Here is a 23,358-nt window from a genome sequence, read left to right on the forward strand (position 1 = left end):
CCCTTGACCGAATAGCGCTGCAGCTCCGATACCGAAGAGGAAAGAGAAATACGAATTGAAACTATCGGCAGTGGCGTGTGTTCGCAGGCGGTCACCCGCCCAAGCACTGACAACGCCCAGCTTCGCGCAGTAGCGGTGATCGGACGAGAAACTGTGTGTTCACCGTGCTGTGACCAGTGAAGTGTTTTAGCGCGTCCCGACAAGTCGCGTTCTGGTCCCCTATCAGCTCCCACACAATGTGACGATTTCTTTGTCACCATACTTCCCCGCCGAAATCGGCGTTGCCTTTTTGAAAAAGTGAAATCGTAGTGGCCAGTGGGGGGATCGAACCCACGACCTTTGCGTTATTAGCACGACGCTCTAACCAACTGAGCTAACGGGCCTCGGTGCAGACAGTCTTCCATCGCTTCGCGGGAATTGCTCTGCGTATTGCCATGTAACATTTCTATGGTAGCAGTCCAACAGTGGACCAGCGTCTCTTCTCCCTTTATTCCGCTGCTCGTAGTAATTTCATTGCGTGCCCGTTTCTCTCGACTGTCTTCAGCTGACGTTTAAGAACCAGTAGCTATAACGCGAGGAGGACGTAAAACAGCCTTTCCCAGGGTCAAAACTTGTCGTGATTTCTTCCGAAAAAATTCCGTTCCGGTACCGGGAATCGAACCCGGGCCTCCTGGGTGAGAGCCAGGTATCCTAGCCACTAGACCACACCGGACGGGCACATTCTTCTCGGCGTTTACACCCGGTCCACTCGCTTTCCGTGTCGCACTTTCCCTGTTTGCGAGCACCTTTTCGCGCGCCCATGGCGAGGCGCGCATGTCAAAAGTCACAAGCCATTGCTTTATGCCTCGTTGTTACAGGGGTAGGAGGAAAAGCAAAGCTGTAAGTAGTAATATTTATTTACTTATTTCGCAAGTAAAGACCTGCTGCCTGTCATCATACAGCAGGTCATACATTGTGTGACTTTACACGTTATATCGTACGAAATTCAGTTTTATTACTAGTACTTTTTTCCTTGAAAATTTTACATAAGAACTGCAGGTAGTAATGACGGGAAGTAAACATTATCACGCTGAGTCGGTGAAGCCTTGTGGATAACAAAGTACAAAGTGTTTCGCTCCTTCGCAAACCCCAGAGGCGTCAATTTAGCTGTGGACGAAAGTAAATTAAATGCCCCGGGTGAGGATCGAACTCACGACCTTAAGATTATGAGACTTACGCGCTGCCTACTGCGCTACCGAGACAAGTGATCGCCACGTCTTCTGGAATCTCGGTAAGTACCAAATACCACTGGTAGAGAGTCTGCACTTCCTGGCTCATTTTTTTCTGTTGCTACACGTGCATTCCCGGCGCGACAGGCAACTTGCGATGCTAGGCCGACGCCAGTATGTACAATAGCACACAAGAGTCCAAACGAGCAGTCGTGCGCGCTGCATGTTTGGTTATTTCCACACGGAAATACCGCGGTTCATTCTTATGGCTCACGCAGTTCGAGTGCGAAAGACACGCAGCACCACTATCGGAGAAAAAACAAAATGATGCATCGGCCGGGAATCGAACCCGGCCGCCCGCGTGGCAGGCGAGCATTCTACCACTGAACCACCGATGCTCAGCTTCCTGGTGCTTTCCGTGGCAGACGTCTGCGGGGAAAGTGGGACTGCCGTCCAGCGCCGTCGCATCCTCTCGAGAGAATGCTACAGACGCTGAATCCTGCACTGCACTGCTGCTTAAAAATGACGCCCGAACGCGATCGCCTAAGTACTCTTGTGGCGCACGCACGCGACGACTCTTGCCAAAGGACGCGAAATGTGCGTAGAGACGCTGTCTGGATGCGCTCGCCTACCACGTAATGCGCCTACAGCTACGACCACCTTGAGCCGCCGCCGACAGGCGGGAAGCAGACACAGCGCGGCGTGCGCGGACGGAAACCGTGCGGTGGTGGTGTAATGGTCAGCATAGTTGCCTTCCAAGCAGTTGATCCGGGTTCGATTCCCGGCCACCGCAGCCGGCTTTTACTTTTGCGTATGAGTACTTTTGCCACGCGTCCTTCAATTAATGTTTCTTTCCCCATCTTACTCGCTGCAGGCCACCCTATAGCGTGTGCGTCGATTCCCCTTCAGTCTCGACTTGTCTCGACTTTGCTCAGCTGACGCGAGAGCTGACGCTCTCCAATCGGCCTATATAAAAAGGACAAGCACGCAAAACGACTGAGAGAGGTATGGCGAGGCGGGCGGGCACCACATTACTTATGCCTCAAGTAAATACCTGCTGCCTGTTATCATGTATTGTCTGATTTTACATGTTCTGTCAGACAAATTCAGTTTTATTACTAGTAGATTTTTTTTTTCTTTGTTGAAAATATTTCAACACGCTCCTTCATTTCACTGTGGCTGCACGGCGCGACCTGGCATACGGAGAGGCAAAATGTGGCGCCAGTGCCCTTGACCGAATAGCGCTGCAGCTCCGATACCGAAGAGGAAAGAGAAATACGAATTGAAACTATCGGCAGTGGCGTGTGTTCGCAGGCGGTCACCCGCCCAAGCACTGACAACGCCCAGCTTCGCGCAGTAGCGGTGATCGGACGAGAAACTGTGTGTTCACCGTGCTGTGACCAGTGAAGTGTTTTAGCGCGTCCCGACAAGTCGCGTTCTGGTCCCCTATCAGCTCCCACACAATGTGACGATTTCTTTGTCACCATACTTCCCCGCCGAAATCGGCGTTGCCTTTTTGAAAAAGTGAAATCGTAGTGGCCAGTGGGGGGATCGAACCCACGACCTTTGCGTTATTAGCACGACGCTCTAACCAACTGAGCTAACGGGCCTCGGTGCAGACAGTCTTCCATCGCTTCGCGGGAATTGCTCTGCGTATTGCCATGTAACATTTCTATGGTAGCAGTCCAACAGTGGACCAGCGTCTCTTCTCCCTTTATTCCGCTGCTCGTAGTAATTTCATTGCGTGCCCGTTTCTCTCGACTGTCTTCAGCTGACGTTTAAGAACCAGTAGCTATAACGCGAGGAGGACGTAAAACAGCCTTTCCCAGGGTCAAAACTTGTCGTGATTTCTTCCGAAAAAATTCCGTTCCGGTACCGGGAATCGAACCCGGGCCTCCTGGTGAGAGCCAGGTATCCTAGCCACTAGACCACACCGGACGGGCACATTCTTCTCGGCGTTTACACCCGGTCCACTCGCTTTCCGTGTCGCACTTTCCCTGTTTGCGAGCACCTTTTCGCGCGCCCATGGCGAGGCGCGCATGTCAAAAGTCACAAGCCATTGCTTTATGCCTCGTTGTTACAGGGGTAGGAGGAAAAGCAAAGCTGTAAGTAGTAATATTTATTTACTTATTTCGCAAGTAAAGGACCTGCTGCCTGTCATCATACAGCAGGTCATACATTGTGTGACTTTACACGTTATATCGTACGAAATTCAGTTTTATTACTAGTACTTTTTTCCTTGAAAATTTTACATAAGAACTGCAGGTAGTAATGACGGGAAGTAAACATTATCACGCTGAGTCGGTGAAGCCTTGTGGATAACAAAGTACAAAGTGTTTCGCTCCTTCGCAAACCCCAGAGGCGTCAATTTAGCTGTGGACGAAAGTAAATTAAATGCCCCGGGTGAGGATCGAACTCACGACCTTAAGATTATGAGACTTACGCGCTGCCTACTGCGCTACCGAGACAAGTGATCGCCACGTCTTCTGGAATCTCGGTAAGTACCAAATACCACTGGTAGAGAGTCTGCACTTCCTGGCTCATTTTTTTCTGTTGCTACACGTGCATTCCCGGCGCGACAGGCAACTTGCGATGCTAGGCCGACGCCAGTATGTACAATAGCACACAAGAGTCCAAACGAGCAGTCGTGCGCGCTGCATGTTTGGTTATTTCCACACGGAAATACCGCGGTTCATTCTTATGGCTCACGCAGTTCGAGTGCGAAAGACACGCAGCACCACTATCGGAGAAAAAACAAAATGATGCATCGGCCGGGAATCGAACCCGGGCCGCCCGCGTGGCAGGCGAGCATTCTACCACTGAACCACCGATGCTCAGCTTCCTGGTGCTTTCCGTGGCAGACGTCTGCGGGGAAAGTGGGACTGCCGTCCAGCGCCGTCGCATCCTCTCGAGAGAATGCTACAGACGCTGAATCCTGCACTGCACTGCTGCTTAAAAATGACGCCCGAACGCGATCGCCTAAGTACTCTTGTGGCGCACGCACGCGACGACTCTTGCCAAAGGACGCGAAATGTGCGTAGAGACGCTGTCTGGATGCGCTCGCCTACCACGTAATGCGCCTACAGCTACGACCACCTTGAGCCGCCGCCGACAGGCGGGAAGCAGACACAGCGCGGCGTGCGCGGACGGAAACCGTGCGGTGGTGGTGTAATGGTCAGCATAGTTGCCTTCCAAGCAGTTGATCCGGGTTCGATTCCCGGCCACCGCAGCCGGCTTTTACTTTTGCGTATGAGTACTTTTGCCACGCGTCCTTCAATTAATGTTTCTTTCCCCATCTTACTCGCTGCAGGCCACCCTATAGCGTGTGCGTCGATTCCCCTTCAGTCTCGACTTGTCTCGACTTTGCTCAGCTGACGCGAGAGCTGACGCTCTCCAATCGGCCTATATAAAAAGGACAAGCACGCAAAACGACTGAGAGAGGTATGGCGAGGCGGGCGGGCACCACATTACTTATGCCTCAAGTAAATACCTGCTGCCTGTTATCATGTATTGTCTGATTTTACATGTTCTGTCAGACAAATTCAGTTTTATTACTAGTAGATTTTTTTTTTCTTTGTTGAAAATATTTCAACACGCTCCTTCATTTCACTGTGGCTGCACGGCGCGACCTGGCATACGGAGAGGCAAAATGTGGCGCCAGTGCCCTTGACCGAATAGCGCTGCAGCTCCGATACCGAAGAGGAAAGAGAAATACGAATTGAAACTATCGGCAGTGGCGTGTGTTCGCAGGCGGTCACCCGCCCAAGCACTGACAACGCCCAGCTTCGCGCAGTAGCGGTGATCGGACGAGAAACTGTGTGTTCACCGTGCTGTGACCAGTGAAGTGTTTTAGCGCGTCCCGACAAGTCGCGTTCTGGTCCCCTATCAGCTCCCACACAATGTGACGATTTCTTTGTCACCATACTTCCCCGCCGAAATCGGCGTTGCCTTTTTGAAAAAGTGAAATCGTAGTGGCCAGTGGGGGGATCGAACCCACGACCTTTGCGTTATTAGCACGACGCTCTAACCAACTGAGCTAACGGGCCTCGGTGCAGACAGTCTTCCATCGCTTCGCGGGAATTGCTCTGCGTATTGCCATGTAACATTTCTATGGTAGCAGTCCAACAGTGGACCAGCGTCTCTTCTCCCTTTATTCCGCTGCTCGTAGTAATTTCATTGCGTGCCCGTTTCTCTCGACTGTCTTCAGCTGACGTTTAAGAACCAGTAGCTATAACGCGAGGAGGACGTAAAACAGCCTTTCCCAGGGTCAAAACTTGTCGTGATTTCTTCCGAAAAAATTCCGTTCCGGTACCGGGAATCGAACCCGGGCCTCCTGGGTGAGAGCCAGGTATCCTAGCCACTAGACCACACCGGACGGGCACATTCTTCTCGGCGTTTACACCCGGTCCACTCGCTTTCCGTGTCGCACTTTCCCTGTTTGCGAGCACCTTTTCGCGCGCCCATGGCGAGGCGCGCATGTCAAAAGTCACAAGCCATTGCTTTATGCCTCGTTGTTACAGGGGTAGGAGGAAAAGCAAAGCTGTAAGTAGTAATATTTATTTACTTATTTCGCAAGTAAAGACCTGCTGCCTGTCATCATACAGCAGGTCATACATTGTGTGACTTTACACGTTATATCGTACGAAATTCAGTTTTATTACTAGTACTTTTTTCCTTGAAAATTTTACATAAGAACTGCAGGTAGTAATGACGGGAAGTAAACATTATCACGCTGAGTCGGTGAAGCCTTGTGGATAACAAAGTACAAAGTGTTTCGCTCCTTCGCAAACCCCAGAGGCGTCAATTTAGCTGTGGACGAAAGTAAATTAAATGCCCCGGGTGAGGATCGAACTCACGACCTTAAGATTATGAGACTTACGCGCTGCCTACTGCGCTACCGAGACAAGTGATCGCCACGTCTTCTGGAATCTCGGTAAGTACCAAATACCACTGGTAGAGAGTCTGCACTTCCTGGCTCATTTTTTTCTGTTGCTACACGTGCATTCCCGGCGCGACAGGCAACTTGCGATGCTAGGCCGACGCCAGTATGTACAATAGCACACAAGAGTCCAAACGAGCAGTCGTGCGCGCTGCATGTTTGGTTATTTCCACACGGAAATACCGCGGTTCATTCTTATGGCTCACGCAGTTCGAGTGCGAAAGACACGCAGCACCACTATCGGAGAAAAAACAAAATGATGCATCGGCCGGGAATCGAACCCGGGCCGCCCGCGTGGCAGGCGAGCATTCTACCACTGAACCACCGATGCTCAGCTTCCTGGTGCTTTCCGTGGCAGACGTCTGCGGGGAAAGTGGGACTGCCGTCCAGCGCCGTCGCATCCTCTCGAGAGAATGCTACAGACGCTGAATCCTGCACTGCACTGCTGCTTAAAAATGACGCCCGAACGCGATCGCCTAAGTACTCTTGTGGCGCACGCACGCGACGACTCTTGCCAAAGGACGCGAAATGTGCGTAGAGACGCTGTCTGGATGCGCTCGCCTACCACGTAATGCGCCTACAGCTACGACCACCTTGAGCCGCCGCCGACAGGCGGGAAGCAGACACAGCGCGGCGTGCGCGGACGGAAACCGTGCGGTGGTGGTGTAATGGTCAGCATAGTTGCCTTCCAAGCAGTTGATCCGGGTTCGATTCCCGGCCACCGCAGCCGGCTTTTACTTTTGCGTATGAGTACTTTTGCCACGCGTCCTTCAATTAATGTTTCTTTCCCCATCTTACTCGCTGCAGGCCACCCTATAGCGTGTGCGTCGATTCCCCTTCAGTCTCGACTTGTCTCGACTTTGCTCAGCTGACGCGAGAGCTGACGCTCTCCAATCGGCCTATATAAAAAGGACAAGCACGCAAAACGACTGAGAGAGGTATGGCGAGGCGGGCGGGCACCACATTACTTATGCCTCAAGTAAATACCTGCTGCCTGTTATCATGTATTGTCTGATTTTACATGTTCTGTCAGACAAATTCAGTTTTATTACTAGTAGATTTTTTTTTTCTTTGTTGAAAATATTTCAACACGCTCCTTCATTTCACTGTGGCTGCACGGCGCGACCTGGCATACGGAGAGGCAAAATGTGGCGCCAGTGCCCTTGACCGAATAGCGCTGCAGCTCCGATACCGAAGAGGAAAGAGAAATACGAATTGAAACTATCGGCAGTGGCGTGTGTTCGCAGGCGGTCACCCGCCCAAGCACTGACAACGCCCAGCTTCGCGCAGTAGCGGTGATCGGACGAGAAACTGTGTGTTCACCGTGCTGTGACCAGTGAAGTGTTTTAGCGCGTCCCGACAAGTCGCGTTCTGGTCCCCTATCAGCTCCCACACAATGTGACGATTTCTTTGTCACCATACTTCCCCGCCGAAATCGGCGTTGCCTTTTTGAAAAAGTGAAATCGTAGTGGCCAGTGGGGGGATCGAACCCACGACCTTTGCGTTATTAGCACGACGCTCTAACCAACTGAGCTAACGGGCCTCGGTGCAGACAGTCTTCCATCGCTTCGCGGGAATTGCTCTGCGTATTGCCATGTAACATTTCTATGGTAGCAGTCCAACAGTGGACCAGCGTCTCTTCTCCCTTTATTCCGCTGCTCGTAGTAATTTCATTGCGTGCCCGTTTCTCTCGACTGTCTTCAGCTGACGTTTAAGAACCAGTAGCTATAACGCGAGGAGGACGTAAAACAGCCTTTCCCAGGGTCAAAACTTGTCGTGATTTCTTCCGAAAAAATTCCGTTCCGGTACCGGGAATCGAACCCGGGCCTCCTGGGTGAGAGCCAGGTATCCTAGCCACTAGACCACACCGGACGGGCACATTCTTCTCGGCGTTTACACCCGGTCCACTCGCTTTCCGTGTCGCACTTTCCCTGTTTGCGAGCACCTTTTCGCGCGCCCATGGCGAGGCGCGCATGTCAAAAGTCACAAGCCATTGCTTTATGCCTCGTTGTTACAGGGGTAGGAGGAAAAGCAAAGCTGTAAGTAGTAATATTTATTTACTTATTTCGCAAGTAAAGACCTGCTGCCTGTCATCATACAGCAGGTCATACATTGTGTGACTTTACACGTTATATCGTACGAAATTCAGTTTTATTACTAGTACTTTTTTCCTTGAAAATTTTACATAAGAACTGCAGGTAGTAATGACGGGAAGTAAACATTATCACGCTGAGTCGGTGAAGCCTTGTGGATAACAAAGTACAAAGTGTTTCGCTCCTTCGCAAACCCCAGAGGCGTCAATTTAGCTGTGGACGAAAGTAAATTAAATGCCCCGGGTGAGGATCGAACTCACGACCTTAAGATTATGAGACTTACGCGCTGCCTACTGCGCTACCGAGACAAGTGATCGCCACGTCTTCTGGAATCTCGGTAAGTACCAAATACCACTGGTAGAGAGTCTGCACTTCCTGGCTCATTTTTTTCTGTTGCTACACGTGCATTCCCGGCGCGACAGGCAACTTGCGATGCTAGGCCGACGCCAGTATGTACAATAGCACACAAGAGTCCAAACGAGCAGTCGTGCGCGCTGCATGTTTGGTTATTTCCACACGGAAATACCGCGGTTCATTCTTATGGCTCACGCAGTTCGAGTGCGAAAGACACGCAGCACCACTATCGGAGAAAAAACAAAATGATGCATCGGCCGGGAATCGAACCCGGGCCGCCCGCGTGGCAGGCGAGCATTCTACCACTGAACCACCGATGCTCAGCTTCCTGGTGCTTTCCGTGGCAGACGTCTGCGGGGAAAGTGGGACTGCCGTCCAGCGCCGTCGCATCCTCTCGAGAGAATGCTACAGACGCTGAATCCTGCACTGCACTGCTGCTTAAAAATGACGCCCGAACGCGATCGCCTAAGTACTCTTGTGGCGCACGCACGCGACGACTCTTGCCAAAGGACGCGAAATGTGCGTAGAGACGCTGTCTGGATGCGCTCGCCTACCACGTAATGCGCCTACAGCTACGACCACCTTGAGCCGCCGCCGACAGGCGGGAAGCAGACACAGCGCGGCGTGCGCGGACGGAAACCGTGCGGTGGTGGTGTAATGGTCAGCATAGTTGCCTTCCAAGCAGTTGATCCGGGTTCGATTCCCGGCCACCGCAGCCGGCTTTTACTTTTGCGTATGAGTACTTTTGCCACGCGTCCTTCAATTAATGTTTCTTTCCCCATCTTACTCGCTGCAGGCCACCCTATAGCGTGTGCGTCGATTCCCCTTCAGTCTCGACTTGTCTCGACTTTGCTCAGCTGACGCGAGAGCTGACGCTCTCCAATCGGCCTATATAAAAAGGACAAGCACGCAAAACGACTGAGAGAGGTATGGCGAGGCGGGCGGGCACCACATTACTTATGCCTCAAGTAAATACCTGCTGCCTGTTATCATGTATTGTCTGATTTTACATGTTCTGTCAGACAAATTCAGTTTTATTACTAGTAGATTTTTTTTTTCTTTGTTGAAAATATTTCAACACGCTCCTTCATTTCACTGTGGCCGCACGGCGCGACCTGGCATACGGAGAGGCAAAATGTGGCGCCAGTGCCCTTGACCGAATAGCGCTGCAGCTCCGATACCGAAGAGGAAAGAGAAATACGAATTGAAACTATCGGCAGTGGCGTGTGTTCGCAGGCGGTCACCCGCCCAAGCACTGACAACGCCCAGCTTCGCGCAGTAGCGGTGATCGGACGAGAAACTGTGTGTTCACCGTGCTGTGACCAGTGAAGTGTTTTAGCGCGTCCCGACAAGTCGCGTTCTGGTCCCCTATCAGCTCCCACACAATGTGACGATTTCTTTGTCACCATACTTCCCCGCCGAAATCGGCGTTGCCTTTTTGAAAAAGTGAAATCGTAGTGGCCAGTGGGGGGATCGAACCCACGACCTTTGCGTTATTAGCACGACGCTCTAACCAACTGAGCTAACGGGCCTCGGTGCAGACAGTCTTCCATCGCTTCGCGGGAATTGCTCTGCGTATTGCCATGTAACATTTCTATGGTAGCAGTCCAACAGTGGACCAGCGTCTCTTCTCCCTTTATTCCGCTGCTCGTAGTAATTTCATTGCGTGCCCGTTTCTCTCGACTGTCTTCAGCTGACGTTTAAGAACCAGTAGCTATAACGCGAGGAGGACGTAAAACAGCCTTTCCCAGGGTCAAAACTTGTCGTGATTTCTTCCGAAAAAATTCCGTTCCGGTACCGGGAATCGAACCCGGGCCTCCTGGGTGAGAGCCAGGTATCCTAGCCACTAGACCACACCGGACGGGCACATTCTTCTCGGCGTTTACACCCGGTCCACTCGCTTTCCGTGTCGCACTTTCCCTGTTTGCGAGCACCTTTTCGCGCGCCCATGGCGAGGCGCGCATGTCAAAAGTCACAAGCCATTGCTTTATGCCTCGTTGTTACAGGGGTAGGAGGAAAAGCAAAGCTGTAAGTAGTAATATTTATTTACTTATTTCGCAAGTAAAGACCTGCTGCCTGTCATCATACAGCAGGTCATACATTGTGTGACTTTACACGTTATATCGTACGAAATTCAGTTTTATTACTAGTACTTTTTTCCTTGAAAATTTTACATAAGAACTGCAGGTAGTAATGACGGGAAGTAAACATTATCACGCTGAGTCGGTGAAGCCTTGTGGATAACAAAGTACAAAGTGTTTCGCTCCTTCGCAAACCCCAGAGGCGTCAATTTAGCTGTGGACGAAAGTAAATTAAATGCCCCGGGTGAGGATCGAACTCACGACCTTAAGATTATGAGACTTACGCGCTGCCTACTGCGCTACCGAGACAAGTGATCGCCACGTCTTCTGGAATCTCGGTAAGTACCAAATACCACTGGTAGAGAGTCTGCACTTCCTGGCTCATTTTTTTCTGTTGCTACACGTGCATTCCCGGCGCGACAGGCAACTTGCGATGCTAGGCCGACGCCAGTATGTACAATAGCACACAAGAGTCCAAACGAGCAGTCGTGCGCGCTGCATGTTTGGTTATTTCCACACGGAAATACCGCGGTTCATTCTTATGGCTCACGCAGTTCGAGTGCGAAAGACACGCAGCACCACTATCGGAGAAAAAACAAAATGATGCATCGGCCGGGAATCGAACCCGGGCCGCCCGCGTGGCAGGCGAGCATTCTACCACTGAACCACCGATGCTCAGCTTCCTGGTGCTTTCCGTGGCAGACGTCTGCGGGGAAAGTGGGACTGCCGTCCAGCGCCGTCGCATCCTCTCGAGAGAATGCTACAGACGCTGAATCCTGCACTGCACTGCTGCTTAAAAATGACGCCCGAACGCGATCGCCTAAGTACTCTTGTGGCGCACGCACGCGACGACTCTTGCCAAAGGACGCGAAATGTGCGTAGAGACGCTGTCTGGATGCGCTCGCCTACCACGTAATGCGCCTACAGCTACGACCACCTTGAGCCGCCGCCGACAGGCGGGAAGCAGACACAGCGCGGCGTGCGCGGACGGAAACCGTGCGGTGGTGGTGTAATGGTCAGCATAGTTGCCTTCCAAGCAGTTGATCCGGGTTCGATTCCCGGCCACCGCAGCCGGCTTTTACTTTTGCGTATGAGTACTTTTGCCACGCGTCCTTCAATTAATGTTTCTTTCCCCATCTTACTCGCTGCAGGCCACCCTATAGCGTGTGCGTCGATTCCCCTTCAGTCTCGACTTGTCTCGACTTTGCTCAGCTGACGCGAGAGCTGACGCTCTCCAATCGGCCTATATAAAAAGGACAAGCACGCAAAACGACTGAGAGAGGTATGGCGAGGCGGGCGGGCACCACATTACTTATGCCTCAAGTAAATACCTGCTGCCTGTTATCATGTATTGTCTGATTTTACATGTTCTGTCAGACAAATTCAGTTTTATTACTAGTAGATTTTTTTTTTCTTTGTTGAAAATATTTCAACACGCTCCTTCATTTCACTGTGGCTGCACGGCGCGACCTGGCATACGGAGAGGCAAAATGTGGCGCCAGTGCCCTTGACCGAATAGCGCTGCAGCTCCGATACCGAAGAGGAAAGAGAAATACGAATTGAAACTATCGGCAGTGGCGTGTGTTCGCAGGCGGTCACCCGCCCAAGCACTGACAACGCCCAGCTTCGCGCAGTAGCGGTGATCGGACGAGAAACTGTGTGTTCACCGTGCTGTGACCAGTGAAGTGTTTTAGCGCGTCCCGACAAGTCGCGTTCTGGTCCCCTATCAGCTCCCACACAATGTGACGATTTCTTTGTCACCATACTTCCCCGCCGAAATCGGCGTTGCCTTTTTGAAAAAGTGAAATCGTAGTGGCCAGTGGGGGGATCGAACCCACGACCTTTGCGTTATTAGCACGACGCTCTAACCAACTGAGCTAACGGGCCTCGGTGCAGACAGTCTTCCATCGCTTCGCGGGAATTGCTCTGCGTATTGCCATGTAACATTTCTATGGTAGCAGTCCAACAGTGGACCAGCGTCTCTTCTCCCTTTATTCCGCTGCTCGTAGTAATTTCATTGCGTGCCCGTTTCTCTCGACTGTCTTCAGCTGACGTTTAAGAACCAGTAGCTATAACGCGAGGAGGACGTAAAACAGCCTTTCCCAGGGTCAAAACTTGTCGTGATTTCTTCCGAAAAAATTCCGTTCCGGTACCGGGAATCGAACCCGGGCCTCCTGGGTGAGAGCCAGGTATCCTAGCCACTAGACCACACCGGACGGGCACATTCTTCTCGGCGTTTACACCCGGTCCACTCGCTTTCCGTGTCGCACTTTCCCTGTTTGCGAGCACCTTTTCGCGCGCCCATGGCGAGGCGCGCATGTCAAAAGTCACAAGCCATTGCTTTATGCCTCGTTGTTACAGGGGTAGGAGGAAAAGCAAAGCTGTAAGTAGTAATATTTATTTACTTATTTCGCAAGTAAAGACCTGCTGCCTGTCATCATACAGCAGGTCATACATTGTGTGACTTTACACGTTATATCGTACGAAATTCAGTTTTATTACTAGTACTTTTTTCCTTGAAAATTTTACATAAGAACTGCAGGTAGTAATGACGGGAAGTAAACATTATCACGCTGAGTCGGTGAAGCCTTGTGGATAACAAAGTACAAAGTGTTTCGCTCCTTCGCAAACCCCAGAGGCGTCAATTTAGCTGTGGACGAAAGTAAATTAAATGCCCCGGGTGAGGATCGAACTCACGACCTTAAGATTATGAGACTTACGCGCTGCCTACTGCGCTACCGAGACAAGTGATCGCCACGTCTTCTGGAATCTCGGTAAGTACCAAATACCACTGGTAGAGAGTCTGCACTTCCTGGCTCATTTTTTTCTGTTGCTACACGTGCATTCCCGGCGCGACAGGCAACTTGCGATGCTAGGCCGACGCCAGTATGTACAATAGCACACAAGAGTCCAAACGAGCAGTCGTGCGCGCTGCATGTTTGGTTATTTCCACACGGAAATACCGCGGTTCATTCTTATGGCTCACGCAGTTCGAGTGCGAAAGACACGCAGCACCACTATCGGAGAAAAAACAAAATGATGCATCGGCCGGGAATCGAACCCGGGCCGCCCGCGTGGCAGGCGAGCATTCTACCACTGAACCACCGATGCTCAGCTTCCTGGTGCTTTCCGTGGCAGACGTCTGCGGGGAAAGTGGGACTGCCGTCCAGCGCCGTCGCATCCTCTCGAGAGAATGCTACAGACGCTGAATCCTGCACTGCACTGCTGCTTAAAAATGACGCCCGAACGCGATCGCCTAAGTACTCTTGTGGCGCACGCACGCGACGACTCTTGCCAAAGGACGCGAAATGTGCGTAGAGACGCTGTCTGGATGCGCTCGCCTACCACGTAATGCGCCTACAGCTACGACCACCTTGAGCCGCCGCCGACAGGCGGGAAGCAGACACAGCGCGGCGTGCGCGGACGGAAACCGTGCGGTGGTGGTGTAATGGTCAGCATAGTTGCCTTCCAAGCAGTTGATCCGGGTTCGATTCCCGGCCACCGCAGCCGGCTTTTACTTTTGCGTATGAGTACTTTTGCCACGCGTCCTTCAATTAATGTTTCTTTCCCCATCTTACTCGCTGCAGGCCACCCTATAGCGTGTGCGTCGATTCCCCTTCAGTCTCGACTTGTCTCGACTTTGCTCAGCTGACGCGAGAGCTGACGCTCTCCAATCGGCCTATATAAAAAGGACAAGCACGCAAAACGACTGAGAGAGGTATGGCGAGGCGGGCGGGCACCACATTACTTATGCCTCAAGTAAATACCTGCTGCCTGTTATCATGTATTGTCTGATTTTACATGTTCTGTCAGACAAATTCAGTTTTATTACTAGTAGATTTTTTTTTTCTTTGTTGAAAATATTTCAACACGCTCCTTCATTTCACTGTGGCCGCACGGCGCGACCTGGCATACGGAGAGGCAAAATGTGGCGCCAGTGCCCTTGACCGAATAGCGCTGCAGCTCCGATACCGAAGAGGAAAGAGAAATACGAATTGAAACTATCGGCAGTGGCGTGTGTTCGCAGGCGGTCACCCGCCCAAGCACTGACAACGCCCAGCTTCGCGCAGTAGCGGTGATCGGACGAGAAACTGTGTGTTCACCGTGCTGTGACCAGTGAAGTGTTTTAGCGCGTCCCGACAAGTCGCGTTCTGGTCCCCTATCAGCTCCCACACAATGTGACGATTTCTTTGTCACCATACTTCCCCGCCGAAATCGGCGTTGCCTTTTTGAAAAAGTGAAATCGTAGTGGCCAGTGGGGGGATCGAACCCACGACCTTTGCGTTATTAGCACGACGCTCTAACCAACTGAGCTAACGGGCCTCGGTGCAGACAGTCTTCCATCGCTTCGCGGGAATTGCTCTGCGTATTGCCATGTAACATTTCTATGGTAGCAGTCCAACAGTGGACCAGCGTCTCTTCTCCCTTTATTCCGCTGCTCGTAGTAATTTCATTGCGTGCCCGTTTCTCTCGACTGTCTTCAGCTGACGTTTAAGAACCAGTAGCTATAACGCGAGGAGGACGTAAAACAGCCTTTCCCAGGGTCAAAACTTGTCGTGATTTCTTCCGAAAAAATTCCGTTCCGGTACCGGGAATCGAACCCGGGCCTCCTGGGTGAGAGCCAGGTATCCTAGCCACTAGACCACACCGGACGGGCACATTCTTCTCGGCGTTTACACCCGGTCCACTCGCTTTCCGTGTCGCACTTTCCCTGTTTGCGAGCACCTTTTCGCGCGCCCATGGCGAGGCGCGCATGTCAAAAGTCACAAGCCATTGCTTTATGCCTCGTTGTTACAGGGGTAGGAGGAAAAGCAAAGCTGTAAGTAGTAATATTTATTTACTTATTTCGCAAGTAAAGACCTGCTGCCTGTCATCATACAGCAGGTCATACATTGTGTGACTTTACACGTTATATCGTACGAAATTCAGTTTTATTACTAGTACTTTTTTCCTTGAAAATTTTACATAAGAACTGCAGGTAGTAATGACGGGAAGTAAACATTATCACGCTGAGTCGGTGAAGCCTTGTGGATAACAAAGTACAAAGTGTTTCGCTCCTTCGCAAACCCCAGAGGCGTCAATTTAGCTGTGGACGAAAGTAAATTAAATGCCCCGGGTGAGGATCGAACTCACGACCTTAAGATTATGAGACTTACGCGCTGCCTACTGCGCTACCGAGACAAGTGATCGCCACGTCTTCTGGAATCTCGGTAAGTACCAAATACCACTGGTAGAGAGTCTGCACTTCCTGGCTCATTTTTTTCTGTTGCTACACGTGCATTCCCGGCGCGACAGGCAACTTGCGATGCTAGGCCGACGCCAGTATGTACAATAGCACACAAGAGTCCAAACGAGCAGTCGTGCGCGCTGCATGTTTGGTTATTTCCACACGGAAATACCGCGGTTCATTCTTATGGCTCACGCAGTTCGAGTGCGAAAGACACGCAGCACCACTATCGGAGAAAAAACAAAATGATGCATCGGCCGGGAATCGAACCCGGGCCGCCCGCGTGGCAGGCGAGCATTCTACCACTGAACCACCGATGCTCAGCTTCCTGGTGCTTTCCGTGGCAGACGTCTGCGGGGAAAGTGGGACTGCCGTCCAGCGCCGTCGCATCCTCTCGAGAGAATGCTACAGACGCTGAATCCTGCACTGCACTGCTGCTTAAAAATGACGCCCGAACGCGATCGCCTAAGTACTCTTGTGGCGCACGCACGCGACGACTCTTGCCAAAGGACGCGAAATGTGCGTAGAGACGCTGTCTGGATGCGCTCGCCTACCACGTAATGCGCCTACAGCTACGACCACCTTGAGCCGCCGCCGACAGGCGGGAAGCAGACACAGCGCGGCGTGCGCGGACGGAAACCGTGCGGTGGTGGTGTAATGGTCAGCATAGTTGCCTTCCAAGCAGTTGATCCGGGTTCGATTCCCGGCCACCGCAGCCGGCTTTTACTTTTGCGTATGAGTACTTTTGCCACGCGTCCTTCAATTAATGTTTCTTTCCCCATCTTACTCGCTGCAGGCCACCCTATAGCGTGTGCGTCGATTCCCCTTCAGTCTCGACTTGTCTCGACTTTGCTCAGCTGACGCGAGAGCTGACGCTCTCCAATCGGCCTATATAAAAAGGACAAGCACGCAAAACGACTGAGAGAGGTATGGCGAGGCGGGCGGGCACCACATTACTTATGCCTCAAGTAAATACCTGCTGCCTGTTATCATGTATTGTCTGATTTTACATGTTCTGTCAGACAAATTCAGTTTTATTACTAGTAGATTTTTTTTTTCTTTGTTGAAAATATTTCAACACGCTCCTTCATTTCACTGTGGCCGCACGGCGCGACCTGGCATACGGAGAGGCAAAATGTGGCGCCAGTGCCCTTGACCGAATAGCGCTGCAGCTCCGATACCGAAGAGGAAAGAGAAATACGAATTGAAACTATCGGCAGTGGCGTGTGTTCGCAGGCGGTCACCCGCCCAAGCACTGACAACGCCCAGCTTCGCGCAGTAGCGGTGATCGGACGAGAAACTGTGTGTTCACCGTGCTGTGACCAGTGAAGTGTTTTAGCGCGTCCCGACAAGTCGCGTTCTGGTCCCCTATCAGCTCCCACACAATGTGACGATTTCTTTGTCACCATACTTCCCCGCCGAAATCGGCGTTGCCTTTTTGAAAAAGTGAAATCGTAGTGGCCAGTGGGGGGATCGAACCCACGACCTTTGCGTTATTAGCACGACGCTCTAACCAACTGAGCTAACGGGCCTCGGTGCAGACAGTCTTCCATCGCTTCGCGGGAATTGCTCTGCGTATTGCCATGTAACATTTCTATGGTAGCAGTCCAACAGTGGACCAGCGTCTCTTCTCCCTTTATTCCGCTGCTCGTAGTAATTTCATTGCGTGCCCGTTTCTCTCGACTGTCTTCAGCTGACGTTTAAGAACCAGTAGCTATAACGCGAGGAGGACGTAAAACAGCCTTTCCCAGGGTCAAAACTTGTCGTGATTTCTTCCGAAAAAATTCCGTTCCGGTACCGGGAATCGAACCCGGGCCTCCTGGGTGAGAGCCAGGTATCCTAGCCACTTTTTTTTTTTTTTTTTTTTTTTTTGCCTTAACCACTTTTTTTTTTTTTTTTTTTTTTTTTTTCCATTACACCATTTTTTTTTTCTTTTTTCTGGGTGAAAGCCAGGTATCCTAGCTACTTTTTTTTTTTACGCCTTAACCACTTTTTTTTTTGTTTTTTTTTTGGTTTTATTAGCTCTCTTATCTCTTTATCTGTTGTATGTTTGTATATGTCCTCATTACAAGAGGTGTCCTTCAGATTCAGGGCTGCGGAAACAAAGCGGGCAGGGGTCGAATCCCGAGGCCTGGCCACGATGTCTCCACTGTCCCGTCTCCGAATGGCACCTGCACAAGGGCATTGGAACTTTTCCACTGTCCCGTTACTTGGCCTCATTGTTGTTCTTTTTCAGCCAAAAGTTCCACGAAAACTGCAGTCCTGGCGGAAAATGAAAAGAAAGAAATAAAAGAAGGATGACACGGGATAGTTGCAATCCAGAAATATCATAAAAATGTGGCGCTCATGGGCGACGTTATCCAACACCCTCTCTTTCGAACGTCAGGGTAAGCATGTTGGCAAAGTCATCGCGGAGACGTGGCAATCGCAAGCGGGTCCAGTAAGCAGTAAGCATGTACTGCTGAAACGCTAGGCGTTCATCCTCCTCATGACAAGTGACGACAAAATGTACAAAATGGCCAATCAACCACATGACTGTATTAAGCTTCGTCCGCGGAAAGAAATAAGAATCGGGCCGTACGATGATATCAATGGTATAAGCGGCTTCAGCAGACCTAGTTACAAAAGCCAGTTGTTTCCTGAGCCAACGCCAATTTGCAAGGTGGCCACAACAGGTGAATCGATGTTCAAGGGTATCCAGGAGACCACACCGAGTACATTTGTCCGTGTCAGAAAGACCAATGCGGTGCAGTCGTACATTTGTGGGGATCAAATTATTAATTACCCTATACCACGTGGACGTCACGGCCATAGAGTGGATCGGCAAACTAACATTCTTCCAGACGTTCCTCCAGGAGACAGATGGAGACGCCAGTTCTATTGGATTGGGACCGTCCTGCCCCTTCCAGCGGGCAATCAAAAACTTGGTCGTTGGCACAGGTCGCCGCAAAAAGACGTCACCGAGGTAGCTCACCGCAATATAAAATTCCCGGATGTGCTTCAACTTAAAATTGAGGCGACCGACGTCGACAGGTGGAGCAAGGCTCCCCGGACGCACGACAGTAAAAAGCTCGGACGTAATGGAACTCACTTCTTGTGTGACAATGAGAGTCGTACGGCGGACGTACAACGCTGACGCCTTGCGAGTAATGTCAGAGAGGCCCAAACCTCCGGAGAGACGCGGTTTCGTCATAACCTCGTATCGTAACCTGAATAGATGGCCCTTCCATATAAACCTGCTGGACAATTGGCGCAACCTTTTCGCCACCATCAGGGGAAGTGGGAACAGCTGAGCAACATAATAGGATTTACATAAAACGTACGTGTCTAAAATGCGAACTTTTTGCAAAATGTTAAGAGAACGCTGCTCATGAACCATCAGAGCACCCTGTATCTTCTCGGTGACAGATTTCCAATTGAGAGCCGCCATTTTGAGAGGACACCGATCAACGATAATCCCCAAGGACGTATGGCGATCGACAAAAGTGGCCCAAGGTACATCAACACCGCGAAATCCTCGAATGTCAAGGATCTTGCATTTGCCGTGATTAAGACGTGCTCCAGAGACACGACAGTAAGTATCAACTGCCCCTTTCAATAACAGGATATCTGTACGCTGACGGAGGAGAACAACGACATCATCCGCGTATGCCTTAATAGTGAGGGTCCCACCAGAGAGGGACATACCCTGAAGCTTGAGAGCAATGGTCCGAAGCAGTGGTTCCAGGGACAACACGAATAAGGACATAGAGAGCGGACTGCCCTGAGGCACCCCGCGGCGGATATCAATGGGCGGCGTCAGCTGCCCATTGACAGACACCCGGGCAGTTATTCCCCTATACAAGTTGCCAAGAACGCCACGGGACGAAGCGTTAAAACCTATTATACCTAAAACACGATCTAAAAACACATGATTAACGTGATCAAAAGCCTTATAAAAATCTAGGAAAGCAAAGGCACACTGAACATTGGTAACCGCCGCAACCGAGACAACATCCCGATATTCGGCTACAGGAGTCAGAATAGATCTATCATTTAAACAACATTGATGTGCACCAATCACATCCCGAAGCAGTGAAGATAATCGGCTATTGAGCGCTCTAGCAGCCGTCTTGTAGTCGAAGTTCAGCAATGTGAGCGGACGAAGATTGGCAGCAGATATACGACCAGAGGACTTAGGAATTAAAACAAGTTTCCCTACTTTAAAATCGGCAGGCACATCCATCCCCCTGACAATCTCATTTAAAATCTGCGTAAAAGTGCCGCCCAAAAGAGGCCAAAAACGAAGATAAAATTCTTTAGGTAGGCCGTCTGGACCCGGAGATTTACCAGACGGAGAGCGAGCAATAAAGTCGAAAACATCATCGACCTGGAACTCCCGGAGAAAGTCGCCGTTCGCATCAGGCGCGATCGTCGCAGTAAGATCTCCAAGAACATCATCCGCAAGGGACTCCCCAGAATCATCGGCAGAATACAGACTAGTGTAATACTGATGGAGAGCTCGAACCATTTCCTCCTGTACAATAAGCTGCCGTCCATCATCCACCGTAAGGGAAGAGATAAAGGAGCGACGACGACGAGTCTGATGCCGTAGCAGGTGGTACAAAGATGTCAGCTCACCTGCAACGAGAGAGGGAGGTTTCGACTTAACTCGCAGACCATCCATCTGTCGTCGTTTGAGGGTCAAGAGCTTGGCTTTAATACGACGAACATCATGGATCCGCAGAGGAGAGGTATCTGCTGCGTCATAGAGGTCACGCAGGACAGAGTAGTAAAATTCGTACGTGTTCTTAAACTCACGCGCCCTTGCAGCACAGTAAAAAATCAAAGTCTGACGAATCTTGGGCTTGGCAAACGCAGTCCACCAAACCAGCAAGGAGGGGTAACGCGGGACAGAGCGAAGACAGCGCTCCCACACGCCACGCATAACATCATCCATATCACTGTCGGCAAGGTGGGAAACATTTAACATCCACTGGGAACGATAAAGTTTTGCAGGTTGGCGATTAAAATTGACAGTTGCAGTAAAAGCACAATGGTCAGAAAAACTAGTAGGAATAACATCGACAGTAAGAATTTTATCACATAAAAAATCAGATAAATAAAATCTGTCGAGTCTACTGCATGAGGATGCGGTAAAAAACGTAAACTTCACCAGGGTTGGATATTTGTGTTCCCAAACATCCCGCAGGTGCATCGTACGAACCAAGTCATGTAAATCTCGGCAATAATTAAAATTTGGGGACTGATCTTCAGGGCGTAAAACACAATTAAAATCGCCTCCTAACAGGAGGCTGCGAGGGCTCTTGCGCAAAAGATAAATAATCTCTTCCTTATAAAAACGCGATCGAGTCACAGCGTGACCCGAACCAGAGGGGGCATACAAAACAACTAGGCTGAGATCAAAAAGACGACAACCAATCCCACGGCCAGAGTCAAGGAATTCAACGTCAGTAATAGGAATACCTTCTCGAAAGAAAAGAGCAGTTCCTGTTGAATATTCCGGTGCGACATTAAAAACAGTTTGAAAACCAGGTAGAGAGAGATCAGAAAACAACACTTCCTGCAAAAACACGACGTCCGCACAGGAGTCGTAAATAAACTGCCGCAAAGAGGCAATGCGAACGTCGGACTCAATGCGGTTAACATTTAAGGTAAGAAAGGTGTATGCTTGAACCATGGAGAGAAAAGCGAGAGAAGAAATCACCTACACCGACGCACCAACGTCACAGTCCATAGCAGGGGAGACGGAGGAATCCGAGAGAGGGGGACTGCTACCCCGTTCCGCGGATCCCTTACGCTTCGGTTTTTTACGAACAGCATTGACGTTCGGCTGAACGCGTAACTTGCGACGGCTGACGGGCAAGGAGGCGTCAGCCGCCGGTGACGTAGGAGGGTCAAGTTCTGTATCCGACACCACCCGCGCCGGTCCACATTCGGGATCCGGGGTCGCGGGGGAAACATCCGACGAAACGGACTGGTCGACACCTACATTAGCATCCGGCAAACATGGACTATACGGGTGCGAAACTTGAGCAGGAAGGTCCGAAGGCGGAAAGGTGGAAGGAAGCGGAGCAGCTCCGCCGGCAGAGGTGTGGGGCAGCGAAGCAGGAAGTTGGTGCGGCTCCACTTGTTGTGACAACGAAGTCGGTTCGGAAGACGGCGCCAACTCGCCCGACCGACGATCCGACGCGAGAGAAGCCGCATCGGAGGCCGGGGGGGCGGCACCAGCCGCCACCGGAACCGCTACCTCAGGAGGGCAAGGAGCATCGACATTACTCTGCGGCGCGGAGGGCGCTGGTCGCTCGGACTGGAGCATCTCAGGGAGATCCTCATCTGTACTATTCCCATCTTGTGCGCGACGCCGTTTATGATTCAAAAGCGGCACACCCACAGGAGGAGCAGACGGAACAACATCAGATTTAGCCCGCAAAGGAGGAAATTCTTTGTCAGGGGTATGCAAAACCGGTGGCGGGGTGCTACTACCATTGGACTGGTCTACACCAAGAGCAGAACCACCTGCAACGAGGTCAGCGACCGTTAACTTGCGACGCTGTTCGAGAGAATTTTTTAAAACAAAAACCCTTCGCGGACAGTTGGTACGCACGTGACCACTCTCATTGCACAAAAAACAGGTACCAACCTGACCACTATATGTAACGTGGACACGATATCCACCGATCTGCAGGTGAGACGGAATATTCTGCTTTACGTGCATTTCGACCGAGCGAATACCACTGTAACATTGCAGGCGATGCTGGCTCGACCAGCGTTCAAGACGAATACTTTTAACATCACCATACTTGAGTAAACCCTCCTTAAGATAAACATTGTCCACCTCCGGCGGAAGGTTGTATACACGAACACTGGTATACGTGATAGAAGCATTGGAAAGCAGCACGGTACTTACAGAATCATCCCGATGCCGAAAGAGAACCTGATGACCAAATTTGGAAAGAATTCTATCAACTTGAAGGGGGTCCATAAACTTAACAAAGAATACATACAGCTCGGTATCAAAATAAGCAGTGTGCACCTGATCCGAATTAATACCGAATGTGTCTACTAACCAATCATGGACCTCAAGGGAACTAGGTTGCACATGGCGGGTTGACTTGTCAAATGCAAAACTGACTGTAGCCTGGCGAGGAATTACCTGAGACGACATGGTTAAACGATGCGGTCGAAACCGCTACACAGAACACACCTAAAGAAGCACAACAAGAAACACCAAGGACGAACCAAAACGTAGAAACACTCACAGAAGTTACAACACAACACGTAAACAAACGATATTCCACTAGACGTAACGCTACGGCGGAGCGGAAGACTAAGCACGTCCACACTGCACGGCGTCTGAAGCGGAACTGCCACTAGACCACACCGGACGGGCACATTCTTCTCGGCGTTTACACCCGGTCCACTCGCTTTCCGTGTCGCACTTTCCCTGTTTGCG

At 50.9% G+C, this 23,358-nt stretch overlaps 35 non-coding genes across 35 annotated transcripts; 7 read left to right on the forward strand and 28 right to left on the reverse strand.

Annotated features, from left to right (window-relative positions):
* Positions 1-309: 309 nt before the first annotated feature.
* On the reverse strand, positions 310-383 carry Trnai-aau (transfer RNA isoleucine (anticodon AAU)). Its single transcript has one exon. It is a non-coding gene; the product is annotated as a tRNA-Ile (tRNA).
* Positions 384-640: 257 nt separating this feature from the next.
* Positions 641-712, reverse strand: Trnae-cuc (transfer RNA glutamic acid (anticodon CUC)). Its single transcript has one exon. It is a non-coding gene; the product is annotated as a tRNA-Glu (tRNA).
* Positions 713-1,168: 456 nt separating this feature from the next.
* Trnam-cau (transfer RNA methionine (anticodon CAU)) lies at positions 1,169-1,241 on the reverse strand. The gene has a single exon. It is a non-coding gene; the product is annotated as a tRNA-Met (tRNA).
* Positions 1,242-1,536: 295 nt separating this feature from the next.
* On the reverse strand, positions 1,537-1,606 carry Trnag-gcc (transfer RNA glycine (anticodon GCC)). The gene has a single exon. It is a non-coding gene; the product is annotated as a tRNA-Gly (tRNA).
* Positions 1,607-1,929: 323 nt separating this feature from the next.
* Positions 1,930-2,001, forward strand: Trnag-ucc (transfer RNA glycine (anticodon UCC)). The gene has a single exon. It is a non-coding gene; the product is annotated as a tRNA-Gly (tRNA).
* Positions 2,002-2,744: 743 nt separating this feature from the next.
* Trnai-aau (transfer RNA isoleucine (anticodon AAU)) lies at positions 2,745-2,818 on the reverse strand. The gene has a single exon. It is a non-coding gene; the product is annotated as a tRNA-Ile (tRNA).
* Positions 2,819-3,603: 785 nt separating this feature from the next.
* On the reverse strand, positions 3,604-3,676 carry Trnam-cau (transfer RNA methionine (anticodon CAU)). The gene has a single exon. It is a non-coding gene; the product is annotated as a tRNA-Met (tRNA).
* Positions 3,677-3,971: 295 nt separating this feature from the next.
* On the reverse strand, positions 3,972-4,042 carry Trnag-gcc (transfer RNA glycine (anticodon GCC)). The gene has a single exon. It is a non-coding gene; the product is annotated as a tRNA-Gly (tRNA).
* A 323-nt stretch (positions 4,043-4,365) lies between these two features.
* Trnag-ucc (transfer RNA glycine (anticodon UCC)) lies at positions 4,366-4,437 on the forward strand. The gene has a single exon. It is a non-coding gene; the product is annotated as a tRNA-Gly (tRNA).
* A 743-nt stretch (positions 4,438-5,180) lies between these two features.
* Positions 5,181-5,254, reverse strand: Trnai-aau (transfer RNA isoleucine (anticodon AAU)). The gene has a single exon. It is a non-coding gene; the product is annotated as a tRNA-Ile (tRNA).
* A 257-nt stretch (positions 5,255-5,511) lies between these two features.
* Trnae-cuc (transfer RNA glutamic acid (anticodon CUC)) lies at positions 5,512-5,583 on the reverse strand. Its single transcript has one exon. It is a non-coding gene; the product is annotated as a tRNA-Glu (tRNA).
* A 456-nt stretch (positions 5,584-6,039) lies between these two features.
* On the reverse strand, positions 6,040-6,112 carry Trnam-cau (transfer RNA methionine (anticodon CAU)). The gene has a single exon. It is a non-coding gene; the product is annotated as a tRNA-Met (tRNA).
* Positions 6,113-6,407: 295 nt separating this feature from the next.
* Trnag-gcc (transfer RNA glycine (anticodon GCC)) lies at positions 6,408-6,478 on the reverse strand. Its single transcript has one exon. It is a non-coding gene; the product is annotated as a tRNA-Gly (tRNA).
* A 323-nt stretch (positions 6,479-6,801) lies between these two features.
* On the forward strand, positions 6,802-6,873 carry Trnag-ucc (transfer RNA glycine (anticodon UCC)). The gene has a single exon. It is a non-coding gene; the product is annotated as a tRNA-Gly (tRNA).
* Positions 6,874-7,616: 743 nt separating this feature from the next.
* On the reverse strand, positions 7,617-7,690 carry Trnai-aau (transfer RNA isoleucine (anticodon AAU)). Its single transcript has one exon. It is a non-coding gene; the product is annotated as a tRNA-Ile (tRNA).
* A 257-nt stretch (positions 7,691-7,947) lies between these two features.
* Trnae-cuc (transfer RNA glutamic acid (anticodon CUC)) lies at positions 7,948-8,019 on the reverse strand. Its single transcript has one exon. It is a non-coding gene; the product is annotated as a tRNA-Glu (tRNA).
* Positions 8,020-8,475: 456 nt separating this feature from the next.
* Positions 8,476-8,548, reverse strand: Trnam-cau (transfer RNA methionine (anticodon CAU)). The gene has a single exon. It is a non-coding gene; the product is annotated as a tRNA-Met (tRNA).
* A 295-nt stretch (positions 8,549-8,843) lies between these two features.
* Positions 8,844-8,914, reverse strand: Trnag-gcc (transfer RNA glycine (anticodon GCC)). The gene has a single exon. It is a non-coding gene; the product is annotated as a tRNA-Gly (tRNA).
* Positions 8,915-9,237: 323 nt separating this feature from the next.
* On the forward strand, positions 9,238-9,309 carry Trnag-ucc (transfer RNA glycine (anticodon UCC)). The gene has a single exon. It is a non-coding gene; the product is annotated as a tRNA-Gly (tRNA).
* A 743-nt stretch (positions 9,310-10,052) lies between these two features.
* On the reverse strand, positions 10,053-10,126 carry Trnai-aau (transfer RNA isoleucine (anticodon AAU)). The gene has a single exon. It is a non-coding gene; the product is annotated as a tRNA-Ile (tRNA).
* Positions 10,127-10,383: 257 nt separating this feature from the next.
* On the reverse strand, positions 10,384-10,455 carry Trnae-cuc (transfer RNA glutamic acid (anticodon CUC)). The gene has a single exon. It is a non-coding gene; the product is annotated as a tRNA-Glu (tRNA).
* A 456-nt stretch (positions 10,456-10,911) lies between these two features.
* Trnam-cau (transfer RNA methionine (anticodon CAU)) lies at positions 10,912-10,984 on the reverse strand. The gene has a single exon. It is a non-coding gene; the product is annotated as a tRNA-Met (tRNA).
* Positions 10,985-11,279: 295 nt separating this feature from the next.
* On the reverse strand, positions 11,280-11,350 carry Trnag-gcc (transfer RNA glycine (anticodon GCC)). The gene has a single exon. It is a non-coding gene; the product is annotated as a tRNA-Gly (tRNA).
* A 323-nt stretch (positions 11,351-11,673) lies between these two features.
* Trnag-ucc (transfer RNA glycine (anticodon UCC)) lies at positions 11,674-11,745 on the forward strand. Its single transcript has one exon. It is a non-coding gene; the product is annotated as a tRNA-Gly (tRNA).
* Positions 11,746-12,488: 743 nt separating this feature from the next.
* Trnai-aau (transfer RNA isoleucine (anticodon AAU)) lies at positions 12,489-12,562 on the reverse strand. The gene has a single exon. It is a non-coding gene; the product is annotated as a tRNA-Ile (tRNA).
* Positions 12,563-12,819: 257 nt separating this feature from the next.
* Positions 12,820-12,891, reverse strand: Trnae-cuc (transfer RNA glutamic acid (anticodon CUC)). The gene has a single exon. It is a non-coding gene; the product is annotated as a tRNA-Glu (tRNA).
* A 456-nt stretch (positions 12,892-13,347) lies between these two features.
* Positions 13,348-13,420, reverse strand: Trnam-cau (transfer RNA methionine (anticodon CAU)). Its single transcript has one exon. It is a non-coding gene; the product is annotated as a tRNA-Met (tRNA).
* A 295-nt stretch (positions 13,421-13,715) lies between these two features.
* Positions 13,716-13,786, reverse strand: Trnag-gcc (transfer RNA glycine (anticodon GCC)). The gene has a single exon. It is a non-coding gene; the product is annotated as a tRNA-Gly (tRNA).
* A 323-nt stretch (positions 13,787-14,109) lies between these two features.
* On the forward strand, positions 14,110-14,181 carry Trnag-ucc (transfer RNA glycine (anticodon UCC)). Its single transcript has one exon. It is a non-coding gene; the product is annotated as a tRNA-Gly (tRNA).
* Positions 14,182-14,924: 743 nt separating this feature from the next.
* Positions 14,925-14,998, reverse strand: Trnai-aau (transfer RNA isoleucine (anticodon AAU)). Its single transcript has one exon. It is a non-coding gene; the product is annotated as a tRNA-Ile (tRNA).
* A 257-nt stretch (positions 14,999-15,255) lies between these two features.
* Positions 15,256-15,327, reverse strand: Trnae-cuc (transfer RNA glutamic acid (anticodon CUC)). Its single transcript has one exon. It is a non-coding gene; the product is annotated as a tRNA-Glu (tRNA).
* Positions 15,328-15,783: 456 nt separating this feature from the next.
* Trnam-cau (transfer RNA methionine (anticodon CAU)) lies at positions 15,784-15,856 on the reverse strand. Its single transcript has one exon. It is a non-coding gene; the product is annotated as a tRNA-Met (tRNA).
* Positions 15,857-16,151: 295 nt separating this feature from the next.
* Positions 16,152-16,222, reverse strand: Trnag-gcc (transfer RNA glycine (anticodon GCC)). The gene has a single exon. It is a non-coding gene; the product is annotated as a tRNA-Gly (tRNA).
* Positions 16,223-16,545: 323 nt separating this feature from the next.
* Trnag-ucc (transfer RNA glycine (anticodon UCC)) lies at positions 16,546-16,617 on the forward strand. Its single transcript has one exon. It is a non-coding gene; the product is annotated as a tRNA-Gly (tRNA).
* A 743-nt stretch (positions 16,618-17,360) lies between these two features.
* Trnai-aau (transfer RNA isoleucine (anticodon AAU)) lies at positions 17,361-17,434 on the reverse strand. The gene has a single exon. It is a non-coding gene; the product is annotated as a tRNA-Ile (tRNA).
* Between the last annotated feature and the right edge of the window lie 5,924 nt (positions 17,435-23,358).

Source organism: Schistocerca cancellata, unplaced genomic scaffold (assembly GCF_023864275.1).
Source record: "Schistocerca cancellata isolate TAMUIC-IGC-003103 unplaced genomic scaffold, iqSchCanc2.1 HiC_scaffold_716, whole genome shotgun sequence".
Classification (NCBI taxonomy): domain Eukaryota; kingdom Metazoa; phylum Arthropoda; class Insecta; order Orthoptera; family Acrididae; genus Schistocerca; species Schistocerca cancellata.